Genomic DNA, 13,037 nt, shown 5'->3' on the forward strand with positions numbered 1-13,037 from the left:
CCAGTACTTATAAGAGCTAGAGGTAGGCAAGAGATCTATTTAAAAGATGGGTGGTGGCATCAGAAATTTATTTATGGCACTGGAATTGTTCAACATTACTGGTGATAATTAGTAACTCTATGCATCTGGCTAGGTGCAACATTCACACAACTCTAGTCAAAGTACATATGTGCACGTTCACAGCAGCACTAGTCACAAAAACCAGAAGCTGGAAAGTTGTCCCAATATTCACCAGTAACTGGGTATATACAGACTTCTACAGAACATAATAAACATTCAATTACAGAAGTAAAGCACTGATGCATGCTACAACTAAAGTCACTCAAAGGAAAGTTAAGACATAAAAGGTCACAAGATTCCATATTTATGTAATATACAAAATGGGTAAATAGTTGCCAGAGTGCTTTGAGGGGAAGAAAAAGAGAACCCCTGAATGCACTTTGAGTTTTACTTTGCACTAACAGAAATGTCTTGTAATTAGATAAGAGGGCACTGTGAATTCACCTAACACTGTGAATGTACCAAATGCCACTGAACCTTGGAGACCTAAAAACCAAATCAGTCACATGACAAAAGACTACCCTAGAAGACTGAGATGAATTCAGATAGGATAATCCAAAGGATTTGTAAAGAGATCCACTGTGACTCACTCCAGGAAGAAAAGCACTATGTACTCTTTTAAAATATACACAGAATCTCAGCCATTGGATTAGGTCCTTGGGGTTGAAGATCTTGTTTTGGACTGTCTGAACCAAATGAATTTGAAGCTTTTCAGGTTAAATTTATAGCTAAGGTTAAGTTCCAAAGCAAGCAATCTTACTACTAAACATCTTATATACAGAACGTTGTGCTTTAACTAAAAGAGCAAAAATCTCTCAATGTCTCCATTTTAAAATTGTACATAATCACTACCTAATGATAACCTGACAATTTTATTCATTATTCCCTCTGTAACGACCCCAGAAAACTCTCTCTAAACTATAATGTATCAATATAAGAGAGACATATGTTTAAAAGGTCTAAAAATTATTAAAAGTTAACATCTTTCTAAGAAATGATGCTAGATGAACAGGAAGAATTAAATTTTATATATGAAGTACAAAAAAGAGAGTATTTTTTCATGATTATTAAGAGGAAAGTAAAAGAAACACATACAAAAATACACAAAAATTTATTGCATGAAACTTTAGAATAGGTAAAATTAATCTACAGTGACTGAGAAAGCAGAATAGAAATTTTCTTGGCAGGAAAATCAGAAGTGGTTATTAACTACAAAGGAGTATGGGGGGTTTGGAGGTAAATCAATCCTGTCATGACTGCAGTGGTTGTTACACATTTTAAAATGCATTATCTATGTGTGTTCATGTGTATGTGGGATTGTGTTTCCTGGTGTGCAGGAACACATGTGTAATATATGAGTGTGGAGGCCAAAGGACCACCTGTGTCATCCTCAGGAATCCTGTTTACTTTCTTTGAGACAGGTCTCTCATTGGTCTAGAGATCATCACCCAGCCCATGAATCCATCTGCCACCCCTAGCTTTCCTGGCATCAGAAATACAAATGCACCCCAGTTCCTAACACTTTCACACATATGCTGAGGATCAAACTCATCCTCACATGTGTGAGGCAAGCAATTTACTGACTGAGCCATTTCTGAAGCCCCAATGTATACTATTTTAAAATATATTGGTGGTAACTGAGTTCCCTATTCAAACCTTTATTGGGTACAAGATTGAATGTTTGGTTTTAGTTTTATTTTTCTTATAAATGTCCAGATCTGTGTTTCTCCCTGTCCTCCCAGACTCTGGCCAGCTGGAAGTGTCTCGTTTTTGTTCATCTCTCATTTCTGGTGCAGGGACTGAGACCCTGCCACATCTATGCTCTTTTGGACATTAAAGGTCAATTGATGCAAAAAAAAAAAAATTGGGAAATTGTTTCAAATTAAGTAAAGTTAGGATGGAGATGTAGACACAAAACTAATTATAATGAAGGAAAAGGTTTATACTCAAGAATTCTTAAAAAAAAAAAAAAAAAGAGGTATATCACTTTCCACATTTGGCAAATAAACTGCCAGGGTGGCACTTTAGCACTACCCTGGTTAGCAGATAAGACAGAAGAAAAGTGGCTAGTCCCTTTAATGTCGTCCCTGGGGGAAAATGGACAAGGCAACATGGCTAGCTTGAGTAACTTCAGCAGGTTCCCAAGTATGGCTGGAGATCCTAAGTTGTGTGATTCCTGGTTCTGGGGTAATTATGGCAGGATAAAAGGAGGACTTGGAGAGTAAGGGTCAACTGGTTTGTATATTTGGAGGGGGAAGTTGTTATTGTTTAGTTTTTTACTTTACCACTGAAGTATACCAGCAGTCCCTCAGTGTATTTATAAGATACAATGACCCAGAGATCTACTATAGTGGAAAAGTAAAACAAGACCAAAATAAGGTAGCAGTCATAAAAATGAGAAGCCAAATTTCTATCCCCTAAGGAAAAAGTATATAAATTCAAAGCATCTCCTGGCCAATTGATCAGAAAAGAAGAAAATATGTAATATCCCAAGTCATTAAAGCATTTAGCTGGTTTCTAAGACTCTAGAGACAATGACTCTCCCTCCTTTTCTGAAAGAACTACTCTACAACCTAGAAACCACATTATATATGTTCTTGTCAACATTCTTCACATATATCCCCTGATCACTAAATAAAAGTTTCTTTACTACTGCGCACACACAGGGGAGAGTGTGTATTGAAATAAACTAGCCAGAACATGACAAAAGACAAGAACAGAGGAAGAAAGAGATAAAGAAGAAAAGAAAACAAACAAGAGCTTAATACAAGGTTTCCTTCTGACTTAAGTAAGGTCTGACTTCAGCTCTGCTGCCCTCTAAGGAAACTTCCTTCACAAAGGTGTTCAGGATTGGGACTGTTTCCAGAGGCATGAAGAACTCACACTACCTTTCCTATATTAGGTCTAAATACAAAACAAACGAACAGTATTTACAGCCACAATGGTACTGTGACAATATCCCAGAGTTGGGAAATATAGAAACGTATATGAAAATCCTACAAGAAATAAACAATTGTCTTGGAACATCTGCCCAATAGAATATGAGCTTTTTCTACTTCATTAAAAAAGCCAGATCACTTACTTCCTAAAGTCCTTGTACCAATTTATACTCCCATAAGGAATATGCAAGTGTTCTCATCACTCCACATTCTTGCTAATAGCTGGTACTAGTTCAAAATTTTGGTCTTTGCCAGCTAATGTCAATGTATGCAGCACTCTTTCCCAAATTAAGTTGGCTGTAGTATTATTGGCAGACACATTTAATCTATCCAATGTTAAGAAAACATCCTTCTAAATGTGCTACAAACTTTTTTCTTTTTACAACAAAAGCTGAGTATTATCAAATAAATAAATCTTTTCCAACTAATCATATAGTCTTTCTCCTTTAATAAAAAACATTAGCATGCAGCTCAAAATGCCAGGCGTTGCTGAAAGAATGCTAGTCTAATTAAACCCTTCTAACAAATTGATGAAGTTTTATTTTACTTTACAGAAAAAGAAACAGAGGCACAGAAATTTAATTAATTGCCATAGGTTTAACCAACAAACACCCAAACTGGCATTTAAAACCAATGTGATTTTGTGACCTATATTCTAATGTTTTATAACGGTTCTTTTTCCTGTTGTTAATATCACTGACTGGGTAAACTATAAAGAAAAAGGCTTATTTAAGTTCACAGTTCAGGTAGTGACAGGGTTCTTGTGGGCAGAGCCTCAAGGCAGCACAGGGCAAGGGCCAGAGAGTACATATATGATCTTCCTTTGATTTTTTTCTTTCTCCTATAAGTTCAGTCATGTAGCCTCCAGACTGATGATCTTATCTAATATTCTAATCACCTTCTTAAGGCCACATCTCTAAAACCACAGTTGGGTTAAATTTCTATCCTTACAATATGCTAAAATATAGTGATTAAACTCCAGCATGCATTTCAGAAGGGACAAACCATGCTCCAACTATGGTATGTGTGTGCATGTGCTTTATCTCTCCTCTTCTCCTCTCCTCTCTCTTCTTCTTCTCCTCTTCCCTCCCTTACCCCTTCTCTCCAGATACCCGTTAGGCTAACAGTTCTCAACCTGTGGGTCATGACTCTTTTGTGGGGAAGGGTAAAATGACCCTCTCACAGTAGTAACCAAAGACCATCAGAAAACACAGATTATTTCGGTCTTAAAACATTACAATTCATAATAGTAGCAAAATTACAATTATAAAGTAGTGATGAAAATAATTTCATGGTTGGGGTTACCACAACATGAGGAACTGTATTAAAGGGTCACAGCATTAGGAAGGTTGAAAACCACTTGTCTTAGGCACTGAGAAAACTATATAATTTCTGAAATGTCTCTGATCTGATGAGCGTCCTCATCTATAACATGAAGCTATTACGTAAGTTTGTGTAGTTGTCTTGAGTAATAATAAATGAGCACAATTCTCTATAATCCTTAAAGTTCTGCCTGGCACATATGTATTAACTGATATTACAAATATAACAACAGAGGCTGGAGAGATGGCTCAGCAGTGTAGAGCACGTACTGTTCTCCAAGAGACCTGCCTTGGATTCCCAATACCCACACTAAGCAGCTAACAACTCCGTGTAGCTGGAACTCACTCCTTGGCACCTGCATTTATGTACACATCTCCCATCCCCAATATACTTGTTTTAAAAATTTAAATGTTATCAATATTCTCTGACCTTTTCATGTTTGTAAAAAAGCTTCATTTAAAATTGTGATTATTTACACCTAAGCTTCATCTTTGTTGGGGGGGGGGGGCAGGTTCATCTATTTTAAACAAATCATTTTTAGTTTCTTTTTTTGTTCTCTTAATTCTCTCCTAAGTATTCATTCCTAGTTCATTAACTTGACTCTTACAGCTTTACTAATTTTATTTTCTTTGGACTTTTTTTCTAACATTAACTAGAACATGCAACTTATGTACATCAAATAAATGGTTTTTATTTTTTAAGAGTTTTGTTACATTTTGGTTTTTGAAGCTGAGCACTATCATGCCCAGCTTTAAAGTAATTTGTAGTCTCCATTTTTTGCTACTTGATCTTCAATAAATAGGAGAAATATGTCAAAATCACCTGTCATAATAACAAACATGTCATTTTATCCATTTTTGGTTTATGTTTCTATTTTATTTATTTTGGTTCTTTTTGTTTGTTTTTAGATGAATTCTATGTACCCCTGGTAATCCTAGAACTGAGAGAAATCATCTTCCTCTGCCTCAAGAGTACTGGAAGTGTTGTGATTAAGACATGGGTAACTGCACCAGGCTGTTTTATATAGTTCTAAAACATGCTGTAACTGACTAGCAAATAAAACCATAACTAAATTTTTTTGTTTTCTCTGTTTTATATGCTGTAACTAAATCTACTAACTTTCTTTTTTGTATTTAGATATCTTTTCTTAAGCCTTTGTTTCTAATCTTTCAGAACTTATGTTAATGTATCTTGAAAATGTTTTTTTTAAGTATCCCACAGTACTATGTATGGTAAATAGCATATGGTTGTAGAAGCTTTAAATTAAAACTCTGTAACAGCTTTCTTGTGGAAACAAGGGCTCCTGAGTGCTGAGATTATAGGCATTACCATGTCCAATATAACTTAAAAAAAAAGACTGAATTTATCAAAATGTTCACAAACTGGGCTGGGATATAGTTCAATGGGACAGTGCCTGCCTACTCTATATTGAGGTCAATACCCAGCACTGCAAAATAAACAAGTTTAAATAAACTGTATGGGGAGTGATTCAATCTAGCACACAACAACTCATTCTCTTTGTATTTTCAGGCATGGTTTAGCAATGCAAGGACTCTACATTAGCAAACTAGATAAAAAGAAAATGTATGGCTGGTGAGTGTCTACTATCAAGTTTGTCTTCTTCATTCTGTGTTAGCCTCAGCCTTCACACAGAACAAATGTGTCTTTGCTTTAGAAAATGTCAAACATCACACTCAAGGTCATTAAGGAAAGAGTCTTGTAAAAGCAGGCCCTTGGAAATTAAAACTTTGATAGTCGAATTTAAAACACACTTGCATAATTTACTACAAATAATATTTATGATTCTAGAAGTACAATATAAAGGTGATCTGAGAGAAACCAGGAAGAAGGCTGTGCAGTGGTGGTGCATGCCTTTAGTCCCAGTCAGTACTGTAAGGCTGAGGCAGGTGGATCAAGGCCAACCTGTTCTACAGAGCTCTAGGACAGTTAAGGGTACACAGAGAAATCTTGTCTCTAAAAGCCAAGAGAGAGGCGATTAGGGGGAAGAAATTGGGGGAAAATAAAACAAGAAACCCAATAGGGTTTCCATAAAGGAAGCTTGCCTTGAAAATCTTATGAACAAAATCCAAAAGAGTAATGGAATTGTGAAAATCATATGAGAACATTCCCTAGAATGAGATGCCTCCAGACAGAGAAGATGAGTATCACCAAATTAATCTGTAGAAATACCCAGACAAAACCCAATTATTCTGAACTATCAGAAGGAAAATTCAAAAAAATTCTGTATCTTTTGTGATTTCTCAGCTAAAACAAAACAAAACAAAAAAAACGGTATTTCTTCTATTGGAAGCCATAGACAAGAGAGTAATATCTTTGAATTTCTAATCTAAAATGATTTTTATTTAGATTTTATTTAGAGTTTTGTGTGTGTGGTATGTGGTATATGTGTTCGTGTGTGTTGGCCAGAGGTTGACACTGGGTGTCTTCCTCAATAGAGTTTTACCTTATTTTTTGAGATAAGGTTCTTCTGAACCTGAAGCTCACTGATTCCACTATCCCCAGGGACCTTCCTGTCTCCATCTCCCCAGTGATGGTATTACAAGCAAATGACAGTAAATCCAAGTTTTTACATGAGTATCGCATGTACATGAACTCAGGTCCTCATGATTAGGTGATAAGCACTTTACTGACCGAATCATCCCTCTGGCCCTTCACTCTAGAAATCTATAACCATCAGACTGCCAAGCAAGCATAAACGGATAATTAATTTTTAAGTTTGCAAAAATCTTGTTTCTTTGATAAAAAACAATTTCTATTATATTTCTGCATTGTTATAGATGTATAGTTTGTGGCTTCTATTCTAAACTAAGAATGAACCCAAAATATAAAAACTAATAGCAAATCCCTGAGGCTTGTGTGAACAGGCCACATTTGATTTACCTCATTAACTTCATGAGCTGCATTTTCCTGATATAAATAGAAATCTTTAAAAAATTATATACAGATTATAAAGAAACTTTTAGAAAAGCAGGCCAACAAAACTCAAAGTCCCATCCTCCAAATACAGCATCAACTGTATAAGCTGAGTCCATCATCCCATCTACAGATTTTGATTCCAATGCTGTCACTCCGGCCACTACATTAGAGAGGTAGGAGAAGCACATGACACAGCCAACCACATTTGGAATGGCTTGGAATAGAATGCTACTGTGTCAAAGGACACTCTGTATTAAGCAGTGTGTGTACAAGGAAACAGGTCCCTGGAGCTCTGGAGGTGTCCTTGCAAAGCTAGGTTAAACTGCTGTTCCAGCTCCCCAAAAGGTTCACTTTTTGAAGTGAAAAGGTCAATCATACTAGGCCTAAGGATCCAGAATGTTCAAACAGGGAAAAAAAAATGTTTGTAAAAGCCTTGTGTGTTTTTAAACTCTAAATACCACAAAGAGACTACTAGTTCATTGATTCATTCTTTTACTTAGTCAGCAATACCCTATATCAGGGATAGCATCAGTAAATACACTATTACACTACTCTAATTGTTATGAGCAGTATAAGAGAAGGTATCATAATCTATTCTAAGAAATGGGGCTATCCTTATCTTAAAAAAGAAAAATTATGGAAATTTTCTTTAAATTAGTAAACATTATCAAAGAAAAAATTGATTAAATTATTCAATATTATCAAGCAAATAAGAATAATCTTAACTAAATAAAACCTTTTTCAATTCCATAATTTAAAATATTTTTATTTCTTAATTTCTTTTTAGTTTGAGAATTTCATTTATACATGTAATATATTTCAACAGTTAATTTTTTTCAATCATTATTTAGTGACTATCTTCTTAAGCCAGGCACCAAAAGTATACCAATTAGAGGCCAAGCCCTTACAGAACTTGAAATCTATTGAGGATACGGATACTAATGAATGCAATTACATCACAAGAAGGGAATTGTTGAGAACTAGGAATGTGGCTTCATCCTAGTATGTGTGAGGACTTGGGACACATCTCCAGCTTGAAAAGAAAAAAAGGAGAAGAAAGAAAAAGGAGAAACACAAATTCTATTACACTTTTTGTTTTATATTTTGAAACTGGGTCTTACTATGTAGCCCTGGCTGGCCTATAATTCACAATGTAGACCAGCTGGGCCTCAAATTTGTAGGAATCCTCTTGCCTCTGCCTCTTGAATGACATAATTATAGTACAGATCTATATGCCCTGTTCTTCTGAAGCTTTAAAAAAAAATATGAAGGCCAGGAGATGATTCAGTTGGGTAAGCGCCTGTTGTGCATGCATATAGACCTGAGTTCAACCCCTACCACCCAGGTAAAAACCTGGATGCTACAGCATTCACTTGTAACCTCAGTGCTTTGAGAGGGGAGTTGGAGATATTCAGAGACTATGGCAATCTCAGCTACATTTGGTGTGACACCTGATCATATTATTAGCTTCAGGTATACTACCACAATCAGAAAAACCTCGCCAGCCTCAGCATTGGTTAAGGTCTAAGGCAACTGGGGTAATCATTGGTAATTTCACTGGTTATATAAACAGCACAGATTCTCTAAAATTTTTGCTAGAAATCTTAGACTATAGTCTGTCTGCTCCATGGAGTGATATCAGAAAGAGCTAGCAGCACTGCATCTAAGACTTCATGATGATAAAAAGAATGAATCCTGAGGACTTTGCAATTAGATGATTGGAACTCAATTTGAAAATCAAGCGGTTTGGTTTCAGAACAACAACAAAAAACAAAACAACAAAAAAAAACCAACAATAACAAATAAAACCAACCTTAAATCACTGTATGATTTCCCAAAGCTATCTATACCAACAAGAATCACTGGGATAGGAATCTAAATACAGGTTAAATACATCACCTACAACTCAAAAGAAAGCTAGCAGGTCAAGATGAAAAACTGGATTTATTCCCTCTCTTTCTCTCTCTTCCTTTTTTTTTTTTTTTTTTTTTTTTTAAACTACAAAGTGCTAGACTAGTTTGGAGAAAGTTGAAAGGAACATGCAGAAAGATCCATGAAAAGGTAGTTAGCAACAAAATTCCTGCTACAGACAATAAGAATAAATGTTCCTAACTGTGCTGCATAGTTTTATGTCAACTAGATACAAGCTAAAGTCATCCGAGAGGAGGAACATCAATTAAGAAAATGTCTCCATAAGATGAGGCTGTAGCCAGGCCTGCCTGTACAGCATTTTCTTAGTGACTGATGAGGGAGAGCCCAGCCAATTGTGAGTGATGCTATCCCTAGGCTGGTGGTCCTGGGGTCTATAAAGCAGGCTGAGCAAGCCATGAGGAGCAAGCCAGAAAGCAGTACTCCTCAGTGGCTCCTACCTCCAGGTTCCTGCCCTGCTTGAGTTCCTGTCCTGTTTTCCTTTGATGAACTGTGATGTGGAAGCATAAGCCAAACAAATAAACCCTTTCCTCCCCAAGTTGCTTTGATTATGGTGTTTTATCACAGCAATAGCAATCCTAACAAAGATACTAACTTAGGAAAATAACGAAAACACTCTTTTGAATAATTATTTCTTATAGACACTTAAAACAACCTTCTTCACCAAGTTAGTTTTTTAAGACAAAAAATACTTAAAACAACCCTTTTCACATGAATAGATAATGGGTTTACATGCAATTTTTTACTTCTACTTTAAAGTGCCTAATGGAAAGAACACAAAGCAGAATCTTCTAAACAGTGCCTTCATTCTCAAATTCTTTAGATAACCTAAATAAATTACCATTTCAATTCTATAATGACTCTGGGCATGGTGGCATAGGCCTGTAATCCCTCCCTCTGAATGAAGGCAGGAAGATTGTGAGTTTGAGGTCAAACTAAGCTACACAGTCAGTTCAGTTGAGGCCACCTTGGAAAAATGGTAAGGCCTCATCTCAAAAAAAAAAAAAAAAAAAAAAAAAAAAAATCAATTCTACAAATGTCTGAAAAAACGCCAGGCAGTGGTGGCGCAGGCCTTGGGAGGCAGAGGCAGGCGGATTTCTGAGTTCGAGGCCAGCCTGGTCTACAGAGTGAGTTCCAGGACAGCCAGGGCTACACAGAGAAACCCTGTCTCAGAAAAACCAAATGTCTGAAAAATATCCTAAGCTCATCTCCAGCTCAAGAAACAGATGAAGCAAGCCCACAAGACTCTGTTCAGTAGGGACCATCCTAAGCGTGAACAACAGCAGAAAGGCAGCACTTCCTGGCCATTTTTTCTAATGGGGTAACCATGAAAGACAATATAGAAACATATTTATGGCTTCTTTATCAAAAGTATCTCCTATAATGAAGTGCCTCTATGGCTAACCACTACTGGGCCTTGTACACTGGTTGCTCTAGGAACTGCCTCTTGGAAACAAGTAGCTGCCAATGTCTGTGCCCTTGTGTGATTTAACAATTTAAGGGACTGCAGAGATGGAAGTTGTTACCCAGGACTGCTTCCAATACAAGTGGGGTTCTCCATCTACATCTCTCCCTAGCTCCTCCTCTTCCTTCCCCTCTTCCTCTCCTTACTCCTCCTCTTCATCTCCTTACTCCTCCCACTTTAGCTCCTCCCAACTTGTGGGAAAATTTCCCACTACAACAATATAAGCTGACTAGCATGTGAACTTAATGCACAAACACACACAAATTTTGATCAATTTAAGCTGACTACTGAATACACACACACAATTTCAATCACTCCAAACTCTGGTCACATTAAAAAAAAAATGCTGGTCAACACCTCAGGCAAATGCAAATTAAAACAATTCAGTATTACCCCATACAGCCAAAAGACTAAAAAATTATTAGGGGCCAGTGAGATGGCTAAGAGTTGGTACTTGCCACACAAGCCTAGTGACTTGAGATTCATTCCCAGAATTCATGTAAAGGTAAAAGGAGAGAAACACAGGGTTGCCCTCAGACCTTCACAAATACACTGTGGCATATGTATGCCCCTCACACAGCCTATGCACACATACACACACACACACACACACACACACACACACACAGAGCAAGAAATAAAATTTAAATTAAACTTCTAATTGGTTAAGATAGTTAACAATTTATTGTTTTCTATCACAATAAAATGTATTAACTTTTAAAAGAATAATTTAAAGTACTGAAGAGATTTGTCATAAAAGTAACCTTAATATATTGCTACTGAGACTATGAAACAAGTATTTTTGAAAAAGTTTGAGAACTTTTTAAAAAGTTAAATAAAACTCTGCACATGAGCCAGCAGCTCTACTGCTCAGTATGTATACCCAGAAGAAACAAAAATAACTTCTAATTAAAGATTCATACACAAATATTCACAGCAGAATTATTCAAGTATCCTCTGTCTGATGAGTGAATAAACAAATGGTTCAAGTGCTTGCCCAGCAAGTTTTGAGGACTGAGAGTTCAGATACCCAAAAACCCACAGAAATGTCAGGTGGGCATTCCCTGTCACCTGTTAGTCCAGTTCCATTAAGGTAGAGAAAGATGGTTGCCAGAACAAGCTGGCTAGCAAGATCAGAAACATAGGAAGCTCTGGGTTTGACTAAGAGACCCTGTCTTAATAAGTAAGGTGAAAGGTCAATTCCACAGGATTCTCAATATCAAATTCAGCACCCCCACACATGCAAAAGTATAAATACACATGGGGGTGAGGGGAGGAGAGAGGGAGGGAGAGAGAGTGAGAGAGAGTGAGAGAGAGAGAGAAGAAACAATACTGAAAGGTGTGCTATATCCATACAATAAATCACCTACTTAAAGGATGGATGGAACTACTAAAAAAGGCAACATCATAGATACATCTCAAAAAACATTATTGTGAGTAAAAAGTCAGACATGTGGCTATAGAAGTTATAATCACATTATATGAAATGTTCAAAAAGCCAAATATAATGAAAGAAAGCAGACCAAATTTGACTTCGGTGAAAGGAGGGTTAAGGACTGAGGAAAAGGAGCGAGCACAAGTGAAAGTCTAGGTTGACAGAATGAATGTTGTGAATGTTCAGTGGAGTGGTGAGTATAAACTGTGTACGTACATCTGACAGCACTCACGGGACTATAGCCTTACGTATATGCATCTTTTATGGTATTTTAATTATAGATCAAGGAAGCTTTTTAAAAGCTAGATTAATTAGATCTCAAGTCACTAGGCATGTGATCCAGAATTCTCATTTTCTCACATTACACTTGTACACATCTTGTTTACAAAAGGAAGCTTTCATGATGAACTGCAGATATTGGGCTTCCATACTGGAAAAAGGATTATAAAGTCATCTCTACATTGCTACTTGCTGTCTCACAAGGTTACTGTGAAATGAGATAACTAATGGGAAAGTTCTTTGGCAGCAGTAAAGTATTACACAACCATATAGAACACTTACTCAAAAAGTAGATTTTGTTCACATTAACAAACTGAGACTCTTGGAATCTTGGTTACTCAAAGTCAGTCTTTGCACAGAAATAGAAACAGTTGTCTATTCAAATGTTATCTTTTAAATCTCTCTCCAGAGGCTGTTTCCTGGGTCTCTTGATTTCCTAGGTGTCTTGGTGTATTATCTGGTGTTATCTGCACTTTCGTTTTTCAAAGGAAAAACAAATGTCAGATGACTATAGCACAAGACATTTACTTCCCATTATGAAGAAAAGCCAATACCATGAAAATTCTTTTATTAAGCGTGTTTCCAAAAATGTTAACCGACCTTTTTCTCCCTTTAAATATGTTAAATTACTTGCCATTTAATATTCAATCCCACACATTGTTTCCTGATG

The 13,037-nt window shown here is 36.5% G+C and overlaps 1 protein-coding gene across 4 annotated transcripts in view; it reads right to left on the minus strand.

Annotated features, from left to right (window-relative positions):
* Positions 1-13,037, minus strand: part of Fnip1 (folliculin interacting protein 1) — a 66,381-nt gene that overhangs the window by 52,068 nt on the left and 1,276 nt on the right. The window lies entirely within an intron of this gene.

This window comes from Arvicanthis niloticus, chromosome 6 (genome assembly GCF_011762505.2).
Source record: "Arvicanthis niloticus isolate mArvNil1 chromosome 6, mArvNil1.pat.X, whole genome shotgun sequence".
NCBI lineage: Eukaryota > Metazoa > Chordata > Mammalia > Rodentia > Muridae > Arvicanthis > Arvicanthis niloticus.